Source organism: Lepisma saccharinum, chromosome 1 (assembly GCF_977018435.1).
Source record: "Lepisma saccharinum chromosome 1, izLepSacc3.1, whole genome shotgun sequence".
NCBI lineage: Eukaryota > Metazoa > Arthropoda > Insecta > Zygentoma > Lepismatidae > Lepisma > Lepisma saccharinum.
Genome location: NC_139229.1, coordinates 113,313,913 through 113,329,019, shown reverse-complemented (window position 1 = coordinate 113,329,019; position 15,107 = coordinate 113,313,913). Strand labels below are relative to the sequence as shown.

Sequence of the window (15,107 nt, the reverse complement as noted above, 5' to 3'; positions counted from 1 at the left end):
AAAATTATTTGCTTGAAATATATTCAGTTCATAACATATAAAAAGTGATACATATATTCTACAAACACACTGATACATTGACTCTGCTGTAAACTGTTACATTTATAATGCGTCATTAGTAGCTTCCTAAATTATAAAGGATAGACCTAGACATACTGTGTAACATGGACGAAACGGCTCTCAGAAATTAGCCATCACATTGACTCGTCTTGCCGCGTCGTGTTTCGTCATATTGCGTTCAACATATGCAAAATGAACTTCAACGATTGCAACCAACCATATTGTCAACAAGTTGCAGGTATTCCTACTCTGACGAACCATCACCTTCTGAATCTGGAAGCCTCTAAGATGGTCTTGGACGAACTCAAACACACAAACAATTGTATATCACTACAATCGTTCACTATGTGCAATGTGAGCTTCAACAGTTGAAACCATATCGTCAACAAGGCACAGATATTCTTGCTCTCTGTAACAAGCCACCAGTATATAGACAACACTTGAAACCATATCGGCAACAAGGCACAGATATTCTTGCTCTCTTTACAAACAAGCCACCAGTATAAAGACAACACTCGAAACCATATCGTCAACAAGGCACAGATATTCTTGCTCTCTGTAACAAGCCACCAGTATATAGATAACACTTGAAACCATATCGGCAACAAGGCACAGATATTATTGCTCTCTTTACAAATAAGCCACCAGTATAAAGACAACAGTTGAAACCACATCGTCAACAAGGCACAGATATTTTTGCTCTCTGTAACAAGCCACCAGTATAAAGACAACAATTGAAACCATATCGTCAACAAGGCACAGATATTCTTACTCTCTGCAACAAGCCACCAGTATAAAGACAACAACCTGTGGAAGTACATAGGATAGACTGTATAAGTGCCAATAATTATCCCAATTACAATCTCGAATATCTTTTAATTGAGCAGCATGTGAAATAATTTGCAATTTAATGAAAATACACAAGACAATATCTTCGATTTCTGATGCCCATGTTGGAAATTGATCTTTTTTCGCACGAATTAAGAGGAAAATTGCAAATACGAGTAACGTTGTGTACATTTCTCTTTTTTTGTATTGATTCAGTTGTAATTTTAGACCAGGTTGATAATCTATCCCGGGTTTTAATTACAGGAGAAGATGCAGAGGGGGTAATCAAATATGGCGGCCGCGGATAACAGGGGTTGATGACAGATGCCCATTATCGGAGGCCTTTTCAGTGTTTCGCGGGGCAAGGAGGAAAGAAGACTCTGTGAGGTGAGTTGAGCTGTCTTTTTTTTGCTTATTGTCCCGTGTCGCTTTTTCTTTTGTCACCAGACTATGTGAAAAAGTTTGTTACGCAAATAATAGTATATTTCAAGTGTTTAGTGATTCTTCTTGACTGAAGTGTACAGGGGTACTTTTTTAAAAATCGAGATCACTTGATTTTTATGTAGTGTCACTTTTCTCCCACTTTTGGCTAACTGCGACGCGTCCAATGCATTTTACATTATTTGATAGTTATGTAAATATTTTAATATTAACTATTATCAATTTTAATACAGAACGTCATTTCAGAAGTCGTTAATCTCGTCGCTGTAGTAATCAGAGACAAAAAGAATAAAAAAAATACAATGTTAACGAAAGTAAAGCTTTCCGTTTAGTGAAAATTTCTTCCCCGTGGCGGAGTGGTTAGCCAAAAGTAGCACAAAAAGTTAAGCAAATCAATCAATCGTGAAAATGTCTATTTCGAGCTCTGCATTAATCCTCTAATTAAGAAATAGTTATAATTGTTTGGATGCAGATAAGTTTCGATCCAGGCTCACATATCGATCATAGATAATTATCATAGGTTATAATCAGTGTCGACCTACAAGGAAAGAATAAGAAATCTCTTAAAGGGATCGGACTTTTGCCACACCCTGTGTATACCACGAAAACATAATGAAATTTTTGCCTTGAAAATAAGGTTTCTGTGAAAAAACTTCAGTTTTCTTTACTTTGCTAATTTAATTACTTAGTTTTGCCTATGTTCCGTACTTGTTTATCATAATTTAGAGGGGATAAAATCTTTCCAACGTTTCTGATATGCATTGTATTCACATCTATCATATTAAAATAATAATTGTTAAGTCGCTGAGAGTGAATATTAGGAGAGGGGCAAAAAGTTACCTTTGGGGAAAGAAAGTACCCTCCCATTCACTGTAGAAATCTATGGACTCTTATTGATTAGCAAAGCTTTACTAAGAGAAGGGTGCAAAACTGTACCCAAAACTTTTCATTCATTCATTCACTAAGAATTGATTTATTTCCCAACAGAGGGCAGAAATCAAATATTCCTAACGTTTCAAATAAATACTTTCCTGTAATTCAGTATGTATATTCTTACTTAAAATTCAATATATTATATAAAATGTATACAATACTGTGACGGTGCTAGAATTGGGTTCACAAGGGCATTGTATAAATTTTTCCTTTAGTACATTTACAGCCAATGGCATTATTATTGTAATTAAGATGGGATGGTAAATAGTCATTGAACTAGTGATATCAACATTTTTTGTTCGTCTATTTCAACAAATGTTTGATCGGTAACGTCTATTACTGGTTACTCCAAACAAACTTTTTGCTTGCAATTGAAATATGAACTGTAGAGAGAATTATTCGTCATATCCGCTTCTAATGATTCGGGATTATGATCATAGGGAGAGAAAGTAGGAATAGAGTTATAGTTATGACTAGGTACTTGTATAGTTCGCTCCTTTCTTTGTTTATACTTTAATTCTGTCATACAACGTGAATATTCCGCGAATTCTTGTATTATCCTTTGAAAAGAGTATGTTTACCATGCAAATTCGTTTGGAAACATTTGTATACATTTTCCTTGTTGTTTCGTAACTTTTTTTGTCATTATGTTACTCGCGGCAATGAGGATGAATGAAAATTTCATAGGAGAATAACACAAAGGTGAGTTCATAAGTATTTTTGTTATTTAGCGTCTCTTTTCTCTCCCTTTTGGCTAATCGCGACAATCAGGATGAGTGACGATTAGATGACAGAGATGAAGAAGAGAGCAAAGAACACCTATGCCTAGGTCGGGACTCAAACCTGTTAACTTCAGTGGCAAGATATGAAAACAGTACGAAGCTTTAATACAGTTATCATGTGTTCATATTTTCTTGTTCTAGATTCAACTTTTTCTGTGTCGAGAATGTGAAAATAGCGGAAATTTAGATGAAAGGTTTAGTTTTTCTTTACTTCATCAGGTTTTTAGAATTTGTTTGGTCGAGGTGTTTTGTGTTCGTCTGTTAAATGAAGCTTCATTGAGAAACAACACGCCTTTTTCTTTAATTGCAATTTTTGAGGTTTTGTTCACGATATTTTATCACGAATTTTGTGATTCTATGTTCTCGATTTCTCGTACGTCAATTTTTTTGGTCTTTAATTATGACATATTTTGCTGCCAATGAATAAGGAAAGCTGAGGATAAAACTCAATTACGCAAGCGGCTTTTAGTTGGGTGACGCGTGGTCAGCGCATCGAGTCTCATCGCCGCTGTTTTCTGGCATTCGAGACCTAGGCACGCTACTTCTTCCTTGCAAGTAGCTTCCCAATTGCCCTCAAGACGCTGGATTAACGACAAAGCTTTGGGAGCTCTCGCTGGGAATCGAACCAAAGGGAAGACGACTAAGGAAAGTCGTGTCAAAAGATAGATTCTCAGTACTGTAATTAATCTCAATGCAAACTAAATTGGCCTACAGAAGTATGAACTGTTGCTAATCTGAAAATAAAATACAGAATACTCACTTGCATTGCTCCAGTTCCATGCAGTATTTGACAGTGTAGCTAGGATACGAGCAATTTCAATTATTGAACAATAGAAAAGAAACAGCTCAAACAATGGGTGGAGGATAGTAGTTATGTGTCGCCCTGAGGGTACTCAACAGTTCGTCGGGTGATGTACCATGACTGTTACTTGTTTTTTGCTGCTCCACCCCCATCTGTAAAAATGCAAATGGGTTCAACCTGTGTGGGCTGCAGAAGCTCTCCTGAGGCAAATCGGAAGCAACGGAGATGTCAGGAAATAAACTGAGTCTTCTCGAAGTAGAGTTTCAAGGTCAAGGGATGCATCTACTAATATGCAGTGATCCTCGAACTACATGATTACACAGTCATGTTATTTACTGACTGCACCGAGTTCAGCTAGCGAGCCTCCCGACAGCGCACAGCGTGGACAAAAGGGCTAGCGAAAGGTGCTGCGTTTAGTTGACGTCATTGGCTCGCTTGTTGATTGGATGCTTCGGGAGTTACGACTCGTTAGCAAGGTGCAAATGCACAACCACCAGAGATGTTACGGAAATAATCTCGCTCTTTAGTGAGCCTACCAACAACCCATAACGTGAACAAGAGGCTTAGGGATAGGTGTTGGGCTGAGATGACGTCATGGGATCGCTTGTTGATTGGATGCTTCGGGAGTTACGACTCGTTCCCAATCTGCAAATGAAGAAGAGCCAGAGATGTTACAATATTCTTGTTTACATACGTTCTCATTCTATTTCGTTTATTGTAAGTCTGTTTTCTGTATGAAGATTAATGATGAAACTGATGATGTGACAAATGAACGAGCGACAGTGCAACTAACTGATCCCACACAAAAATTTCTGGCAACGTCCATGTTTCCCAAGCATATCGGCTTGAATTTCACTTTTTACACGAGACAAACCGCTCCATTCGATGGATGACGTCACAAAAGTTGTAGAAATACTAGAATAAGACAACCATTCAACATCTCGGCTACCAATGACCCCAGCAGGAAAAATTTCCTCCAAGAATCGCGAGAAGAGGAAATTGAGAAAGTCATCTAGAAAATCTGCGGAAAATTTGAAAATCTTTCTTTCCACTTGAGGCTTGCTTTGGTTTTCAGCTTGTAGTGGAATAAAAATACCTGGAAAATTGATTTTCGCTTTCATTCGAAAATAAATCGGTAAATTATCCTCTCTCCTAAAATTCACAAATTCCACAAATTCTTACGTTTCCGCCATTTTGGAGCTTAATTAATTTAACGCCCTCTAAAAACGCACTAGCCCCCCCCCCCCCTCGCTGCAGATTAAAATTTCTGGACAAATGCCTCAATACAACAAGAGGTCCAAAACTTCAAACCACATTAATCACAAACGTTTAGGATAAAGCAAATCTGGTAAATTTAGTGTCAAATAAATTATGTATACCTATTTTTTCTATCTGTCCTCCTCCGTAGCCGAGCGGGTTAAGGCGTTCACTCGTCTTGAGATCGTTCGCTGCGGGACGCGTAGGTTCGAATCCGGCTCTGGTCGGAATTTATTCGGCCTACGTAGAGGGCCGGTGGCAACCCACCATCGTGAGGAAATTGGGAAGCTCCGAATGAGTGAGCGGTAACCCGGTCGAGAAGACCTACAACAACGGCTGGGGGTTCGTCGGGCTGATCACCCGTCACCCCAATACTGGTCTAAGACCTCCATGCTATAACAGGTGACGGAGGAACAGTGTGGGAGGGAGACCAGCAGTCGGTAGGTAAGCCAAGGCCCTCCAAGGTGCTGTAGCGCTGTGGGTTGTTATTTTTTCTATCTCTTGATGCCAAATACTTTACATTTTTACTTTACAAAAATCATCAGAAGCTGTATACTTCTGTAATAAGAGTTGCAATGTAGCAAATTTTAAGTTAGGGAAGAATTATTATATTATTATTATTATTGGTAACCGTAACGTGGTGTTAAAATGGTCAAGGCAGAAAAATTAGAATATATAATGTCCAGGGACGTTTACATGTTAATCTTACAGCCAACCCGAACAAGCACGATGTATAACGAAAGTACCCGATCAAAAACCAGGATTGTGAAGCCACTAGCACAGATAAACTTATGTGCTGCAGGTTTTCAGCAACGTAAAGTAGAGGAAAAGGTATAAATATGCGCCCCCTTTTTATTTTGTCATTTTCGGAGGAAAAAAAATAATATATCAAGTACCTGCCTTTAAAATGCATATCTATATATACTTAAATGTAATAGCATGCTAAAGTATAGAAGGTCTCAATTTTTTTTAAAAAAAAGCAATTTCCAAAAAATGGTAAAATGATGTATTTCAAAATTGTGGTCTAAATATGGGCTACTAGTGGCAATATCACAAAAAGCAATTGACATTTAAAAAACAGTCATTTATCGCTAAAACATTATAAAATTCATATTTATGAATAATCTGTTGTTTTGAAAATCACGCGGAATGGGAAAAATCGAAATTAAGAAAAACATCCAAATATTTGTTGGAAATGTGATCTCAGCATTAGACCTCATGTCATAGTCCATATTTAGACCATCACGCTATTTTTCTTCTTTAATTCATTTTCGCTCTCTGTGGTATATATTTCACAAATCATGGCATTATAAAAGCCCACATTTGTTTTATGTACCGCTAATATCATAACCTATACAAAGCAGATGAGAATTGAGAAAACGCCGAGTTAAAACATACCTGCAAAAAGTTTTCGGAGGTCGCAATTCTATAACAGCGTCCAAGACCGAAACTAACCACCACTTTCTCTTGCAAATTGGCGCCGCAACCTTTGTCCTTGACAGATAACCAGTTCCCATAGCCTCTGCCAGGCTGCAGCACCCGGGAGCGCTGATAACTCCAAAATCCATATTTAAACCTTCGCCCATATTTAGACCTTCTCCTCTATTATTATAACTCTTACAGTATCTTCAAGTTTACGAATTCACTACATTGAGTCAAATTCTTATCAGCTTAAACTCTGTGGTTTAATCATAGACACCAAAGACATTATAACAAGAAGAATCTGCCTTATTAAACAGATCAGTTTCTTTCTTAATTTCATATGGACATGAAACCGACTATTAGAAGATAAAGTGCCGCATTGGGAAACATACTTTAGGGCATATTTGAAGCTGCCACCAGTCCAACTGCTAATCGAACGAACCTACCAAGAAAAGTGGAGGTGGGGGAGGGGGTAGATCTTAAACTGAGTCCTTGCGTGACATAATTACACATATCTGGCTCATTGTTAGCAGCGGATGGGATGGGTTGCCGGCTACCTGTCTTCATGTTGTGTGTGTGTGTTGGGGGAGGGGGGGGGGACGATGGTGCTATCTGTGCGTCGCATCGCCGGATGAAATGAACGCCTTCCCTGCGTCTCATATGCTGCGTGTGTCTCCCGTCTTCAAGAAAATCAACATTTTTTGCCCCCGGCGTTCTCAGTTATGAAAACGAATTGGAAGGACCTGTTCTGGCGGCTGTGTGCAGTTTGCCAACTGCAACGAGAAGACGCCAGATCTAGTGTGAACCATTGTTCTCATGCAATAAGGATGGTACTGAGACTTGCCACACGGGCCTCCCCGATAGTGTATTGGTTACACTGTCGCCTTGCAATCCAACCATAAGGGGAGAGTTTAACGGGTCTAAACCCCAATTCATTTAGTAAACGTTCTGCACTAGTTATACACTCTGTAAAGAAAAAAATATAGCGACACTTGCTCGGATATGGTTTTCACGAGATTCATTAACCAACACCCCCAGTTCTTTTCTATTTTCATTTATTTTTTATGTTTCAATGCAAGAGGCTCCCTCTGGTGCTACTCTTTTGCATGGAGGCCGATGAGTGCTTCGTGCGATGCGAACTTTCCGCCTGCACAACGCACCTCAAAAGCAACAGAGTAGTACCAGAGGGAGCCTCTTGCATTGAAACATAAAACAATAAATGAAAATAGAAAAGAACTGGGGGTGTTGGATAAATGTCATTGTTTTCGCAAAACCGCCTCCCGTTTCATCTGCGATGATAGGGAGTGAGAGAGGCATCACATAACGAGAGGTTTTCCATCGAACGAACACGACCGACGATGCCTCCTGCCTCTCTCACTCCCTCATATCCGCTCCCTTGCAACGCTTCATTCGAGAACGTTCCTTCACAAATACGTCTGGGCTGGTGGACAAATCCTGCTTTTCTTATTGTTTTAATTCACTTCATAATCTTGTGAAAACCATATCCGAGCAAGTGTCGCTATTTTTTCTTTACATAGTGTATAACGTAATCAACAAATCTCAAAATTTGTCAAAAGACTAAAGATTAGTTGAACAGGTTTTGAAAGTTATTAATATCACACACAAAGTAAGCGTTTTAAAAAGAGGTACTTTAGTATTATACGGACTACCTCTAACCTAACCTAAAATTGTATGATTTATATCTTGTAAACATTCAAATACAGTGTTCCTTTTGTGTTCATAAGCGTTTCTTTTGCTTTCTCAGTAACTACACGGTCTGAAATGAGGTAGTCCGTATAGTACTAAAGTACCTAAAAATAAAAGCCCAATTCTAAGAGAGTTAAATGTAAATCAAGTCCATATTTGCCTCCAACTTTGTGTAAAAAGTTGTTACTCATAATAAACATGTAGCAACAATTAAATTGTAACTATTAAATTTGTACCATCCTTGTGCCTATGTACGATATGTATAAAGATACAGTCATGAATCAAAAGGGCCCGGGTTCGATCCCCTGTAGAGGCACACTGCCTAGTGCTTCGGATCTCATTTCATATGTAGGTTCAGTCCCGATTAGCCTGTCTGAGCATAATGTAGACTTAACGCTATAAATACAGAACCCAAAACGTGTCAATTGACACATATATATTTTGATTTCAATAACGCGTTAACGTGCATAAATTGCAAATGATGCACCTTTTGGTGTGTCAAAATACACATTGTTGTACAATATTAAAGGGTAGTTTTATGAGATGAAGTCCCGTGTGATGCACTAAAATGCATCAATTTGGAAGATCAGACAAGATCATTTCGAAGATAAGAAAATTACACATTTACCTGTGCCAATTGATGCATGAAAAGTGAAAGTTTGTTATCATCGAAATGATCTTGTCTGATCTTCCAAATTGATGCATTTTAGTGCATCACACGGAACTTCATCTCATAAAAATACCCTTTAATACATTCCTATGTGTATTTTGACACACTAAAAGGTGCGTCATTTGCAGTTTATGTACGTTGACGTGTTATTGAAATCAAAATATATGTGTCAATTGACACGTTTTGGGTTCTGTGTGCATCTACCACAACCACGAGTAAAGACAGACCTGCTGTTCTGACGTCTCATGCATTCATCAATGTGCAGGCCTGTACCCACGATTTTATTGAGATTGGGGTAGGGGGGGGGAGCAGATCCAAAAATGTGGAACGAAGAGATGATCGAACATGCTGTTGGAGTACGATATGTGATCACCAATGGTATGGTAATATTGCAGCTAGACGTACAATTATAGATTTAAATATCCAAAGTAACGAGAAAAAATCAACTCCCCCCATAACCCAACAGACAATCAGAAACGCAGCCGCTTACAGACAAAGGTTGTCACACAACGAACAATTCATTGTTTACATTTAATTTTCAGAAGCATTCGAATAATACTATATTCCAGAAATTAACAATGTTTTCAAATTTCCTTTTATTTCTTTCACCAGTTCCACTGAACAGCCATGACAATGCTATGATTAGAAAATAATATATTTATAAATTAAATGAAAGTATTAGCAATGGTTCTTTCAAGAACGTGTCTGAGTTGCCACGAATGCTGTTCGAGAAAAGTCTGGTTAAAAAAAAAATGGATCCAGTAGCTTTGCATCAATAGTTACAAAACTAAAATTACCAAATATCACAGACTGCAGGCTTCTGGAGCCTAATGCCTCTCTCCACAAATAACCCATTCATTTATGCAAGGACAAAATCGTAATTCTTGCAAAATCTGAAAAATCGTCAATGTTTTTCACGCTGGTTTTTATTGGTACACATTAAAACATTTCGAGAGAGTAGGGACATGATCTGCCTGCTCCTTCTCCCCATTGGGCACGGGCCTGTTAGTGTGATGAAACCTGTAAATGTCATTAATGATTGTCATTTAGGTCAACGTAATCCCTCAGTGCGGTTGTACAGTCAAGAACACTTCTGGGTTGTAATGATTTAATTGAAAGTCAATGGTGTTGTTACAACCCAGAAGTGTCCGTGACTGTACAATCAAGGTAATTTCCGTGCTGTAATAAACCCCACAGACTTTCAATATGGTCGTTGCAATGCGAAAATGACCATGACTGTATACTCGAGATTAACAATTGTCAATTTTTCTTCAGACCAATTGCGACAATCTGAAACTTATTTTTTTCAAGATTCTGTGTGTAAGTACACCAAATGAAAAAAGATCACATTAAAAAAGAAAGAAATGTTGTCCTCACTAGAAAAGTGCACAACGCACAAATTAACGAAATTTCCTACTGCACAGTAAAGCAAACAAATTTAAGTACACAAATACACTTACCTCTGCAAGTCTTCATGGATTTATTCACAAAGAAAACACCTCATTCAGAACAAATTGTTGTCCTTTCTTTGTATCACTACATGTTACATCTTGCTTCTTTGGAGCTTGCACTTCACAGTAAAGAAAGTCACTACCTGCCTAATCAGTTGTTTTTAATTCACTACCTATTAAGACAACTGATGATAAAAACACGAAATATTCACAACAATTACTTCACGATACACGAACTGACATCTGTGGTGCACGACCTAATGTATGAAGCACGTATTTCATCAACGCCTCGTCACAGCAGTCAAAACATGCCGGTAAAAACTTGAACAGCAGACACCAAACACTGACTGTGAAGGCTTTTATCAATGCAACACAGAGAAACTAACCGATCACATTAACACGAGATCACTTCCGTCACTGATACGTTACACATAAAACCCTCACAGAAGCTACCAATAATCCTGGCCACTTCGACTGAAGCTTTACTCGCGAGGGCGAACTTCGAGGCACGTGTAGTGAAGTCCTCGTGCACCACCATACCACAGCAGGGTAGCAGCGCACAGCTCACTTTGCCACAAGCACCAGATGCAAACTTTGACACAGCTACACGATAATACTAATAGCACAGAACAGCCACAAACCCAGAAAGCCTTCTACGTTATCAGTGATTCCCAAGCTGTTACGCACGAAGAGAAACGAAAGAAAAATAAATGAACTTTGACAATATCTCAAGATTTTTGCGCTGCCATGAACTGTGTACAAGTACGTATTAGGTAGACATTGTTCAGCTCATGCCCAGTTTATTTTGTGTTACGTAGTTACGTAAGGCCCTGATTTCTCTGACATTAGTGAAGAGAAAAACATTCCGATTAAAATAAAACTAGGTGGTTAAAGTAGCTTTCAGACCGAAGTTAGAGGCGATAATACTAAAGAAAAACAATCACTGCGCATGCGCGATATCGTGCAAGACATTGAGAGAACTGTCCAGTCCGAGCGACACGTGCAATTTGCCGTGTCACTTCGGTACGAAAAGTTGTATTTATTTCTGAAGGTTTGTCTCCAAGTGAGACGTGTCGTTTCCGTCTGAAAGCTCGTAACATGCCTTAGTTGCTTAAAAAGTACCGTTCTCCGTCAACACTGTCATTCGGTTCTGTAGGCTATGTACTAGGTGCTATATGCAAATACCATCGTCCTTATGCCGTGTGTACGTATAAGGTTAATGTTTTGAGCAAAACGTAATTTAAAGCTCCAATTCTTAATTACTTTCAATATGAAAAATAAGTTCAAATGAAATTTGAAAAATAATGTCCTCCTTTATGTACGATAATATATCAACCAGTAACTTAAAAAATATATTTAGGTAAAAAGAAAAAATGACACATGTGCCTTTGACGTTATGATAACGATAATGCTTTATGAGATAATTCTCTGCTGGAAAGTGGTACAGGAATTTAAAAAAAATAGGAAACGCTGGTAAAAGGAAATGTACTTAGAGGATACGGACTATATTTTTGCAGCGGTGCTGTCATCTTTACGTCAAGATCAGAAACACGCAAGAGATCGTACTATAATAAATTACATTTCATTTTGCAAATATGCCCCAACGATACAAAGATCACACCTACTGAACTTTCATATTATCCTGCTACTGTTATTGTTATTTGTATTTTTTCTTCGGCATGAGTTTACAATACCGGACCACTCTCCAATTTCTATAAAATTTCGCCTACTCAGTAATTTCGGTGTTCTGATGATGTATCTGTGGTTCATATTTGGCGGTCACTTGTTAAAATTGTACATTTACGTGTAGAACTTGTAAAATAACCTTGCGATTTACCACGGTGATTGTCCATAATACACAGCAATTCGACACCTTCTTTCTTTCGAAATTCGTTAATGGTCTTCCTTTATGCACAACAATTTTGCTGACGTCAGACGAGGAATGCCTACGAGGTTAGGTTAGGCCTGTTAGGTTAGGTTCCATTAGCATAAATACAAAGAAAAAATAATATTTTATCTAAGAGAACCATACCTTTTCTTGCCGGTTGATTTCTTCATGTTGGGAAAATGGTGTCTTCCGTGGAGCTATTGTTCTTATAGTAGGGTTACGTTACGTTAAGAAAACATAGTTTATTTAGTTTTTTCTCGATTTCCATACTTGACCGCCAATTATTACGTGCAGATTTGTGATTAGGAGTTCACAATTAGTGAGTAGGCGAAATTTCATAGAAATTGGAGTGTGGTCCGGTATTGTAAACTCGTTCCTTTTCTTCTTTTGAGTCATTTTTCTGCCTGTGTAGGTTATTCGCGACGAAGAGAATGAACAGCGATTGGATCAGGTCACAGGATATTTTTTTGGTTGATTGATTGATTGATTTGGTGTTTTAAGTCCACTTTATGTACAGTAAGGCTAATCGGGACTGGACCTACAATTTAAAGTGGGATCCGAACCACTTGGGCCTCCACCGGGTATCGAACTCCGGATCCGTTGATTACAAGGCGACGACGCTATCACTGGATATTTTTTCGGGATGTGATGAAATTATAAAGGTGAACAGTACATCGCTGATTTCTAGGTATACACAAGTAAGATATTTCGTATATTTTCTACTCCCAAAAGTGGCAATCGGGGGTAATTTTAAGGGGGTTGCATTTACCACTCTGGTTTTCCCCAGTTCTTCACTGCTTTTATTTGAAAATGTTGATTTTCTCAAAATTTCAGTCCCATCACCTTTCCCCCTTCCATTTTGTGTACGCCTGTGGATGAGATGGTTCAAGGAATAATTCCGAACACACACATAGATAGGACATAATGCACCAACTCCTCAGTGCGTGTCCAGTCGCCAGAGCCTGCAAGAATGCAGTTTACTGAATGTAAGACTTGGAGGAGAGTTCATTCCCAGGTCACTCATTCCCCGGAGGATGAATGATGATTAGGGATAGGGGAAACGAAAGAGACAGAAGAGAGAGAGATGTAAAAAGAAATCGAGAGAAAGAGAGAAGAAGTAGAGAAAAATAAATCGAATGAAAGAGATAGAAAGAAAAGATAAAGATAAACCGAATAAAATAGAATGGGACAGAGAGGGGGACAGAAAAATTCATAGAGAGAAAGAGAGAGAAAGGGAGAAGAGAGATAAATTGAATTAATCAGAAAGAGAGAAAGAGAAATGAAAGATAAACCGAATGAAAGGAAAAGAGAAAAGATAAATATCGAGACAGAGAGAGAGAGAGAGAGAGAGAGAGAGAGAGAGAGAAGAAAAGCAAATCGAATGAAAGAGAAAGAGAAATAAAAAATAAACAGAATGAAAGAGAACGAGAAAAAAAGAAGCATAATTCGAGAGAAAGAGAGAGAAAAGATAACTAAGATAAATCGTATGAAAGGGAAAAGTAAAAGGGGATGTAATTGTGACAGAGAAAGAAAGGAATAGGAAAAGAAGCGAGGGAAAAACTAAGACATCAAAGACAGTGGAAGATAGAGAAGGATAACGGGACAGAAATAAGGCGGAAACTGGAGAACTCTTACTGTTATTTGTGAGGAAAATAACTAATTATTAATAATAATATTATAAATAAGCCATAAATTTGGGAGCGTTCTGTAAATTCCATCTCTTTAGATCTTTTAAGTTTGTGAATTGAACAATTGAATCAAAACACCACAGCAACGAAACATTACCGAAACGGTTCGAAAATCAGTAAAATGCAGTTTCCAGCTATTTTTCACAACTGAGGATCTAGCAGATGAAAGTTTAATGGAACATAAATGTCAACAATTGATGTCTCCGAACAGTGGCGTGCCCAGGAATTTCGAAACAAGGGGTTACGAATACTTTTTTTTTTTGGTAGTCAGCTCTCATTTTGCCACCCTTTTCCTGCCTTTCATTTTTTTTAATTTCAGGAATACTTGTCCAAAGGGTGGATTACGACCCTCGCAAACTTCTCCACATGGGCACGCCACTGTCGCCGAAACTACTCGAGCTATAAACGCTCACGTAGGCGAGCTGAAAGAAGTATGAAACCGAGAATACGAAACGAGACGAGACCAGTTCTCGTTTTGCCTCGTTTCGCCACCAACCTTGATTTCGAGATGTTATGAACCTTGCAGCATGTGTTAAGTTACTCCACTAAGTTGGCAACAGTGCCGTGACGTGGGAACACTGCTCGCAGTATGCAGCTGCATTTGTGAAGGCTTGATGGGGAAGTCTGATGAGCTCCCAGATAAAAATCTTAACGCTGCTCTTTATATCTTCTTACGTTTTAATTTCCCCCTTGATTGCAAAACAATGGACAAGGGGGGAAGCCCCCCCCCTGAGGAATGTCCAACACATTAAACAACAAGCGAGAAAAACGGAAGTATGTTGAACTCGTATGTTAAACAGGTGAATATGCTGTGCAGAAACTTGTTCTGAAGTACAAGACAAAGGAACAGCAAACTATTAATATACTAACAAAGGTACCTTTACCTTTGTTATTTTGGGTGGTCATACTTATAAGGTACCTGAACCCAATATGGCCTAGTACGCAATATGGCCTATTTACTGTTTCCAAGTAGTTACATGGTTAATTCAACAGATGGCGGCAGTATGCCATTTAGATCGTCCGAATGACGTGATTGAACCTGTTGGTTGTACCTGTAGTACAGTAACTTGAGGACAGAGAAGCGAAATACCCGGATCTCGTCATTGTGTTCTGCGCGATCTAATATTGCATAAGGTAGTTATAACTTACTGCATCTTCCAAGTGATAGGTGGTTACAT

At 38.5% G+C, this 15,107-nt stretch overlaps 1 protein-coding gene and 1 long non-coding RNA gene across 5 annotated transcripts in view; one reads left to right on the top strand and one right to left on the bottom strand.

The window, feature by feature from the left end:
* Positions 1–10,708, bottom strand: part of lms (lateral muscles scarcer) — a 270,244-nt gene extending 259,536 nt beyond the window's left edge. Inside the window, exon 1 of the mRNA XM_083120934.1 lies at positions 10,363–10,708. The gene's annotated coding sequence lies outside the window, so the exon portion shown is untranslated. The remainder of the gene's footprint in view (positions 1–10,362) is intronic.
* The window catches only part of LOC145986662 (uncharacterized), a 176,183-nt gene that overhangs the window by 130,339 nt on the left and 30,737 nt on the right, over positions 1–15,107 (top strand). For all 4 annotated transcript variants that reach the window (XR_014441599.1, XR_014441600.1, XR_014441601.1 and 1 more), the window contains one exon: positions 1,153–1,275. This is a non-coding gene — a long non-coding RNA (uncharacterized LOC145986662). The remainder of the gene's footprint in view (positions 1–1,152; positions 1,276–15,107) is intronic.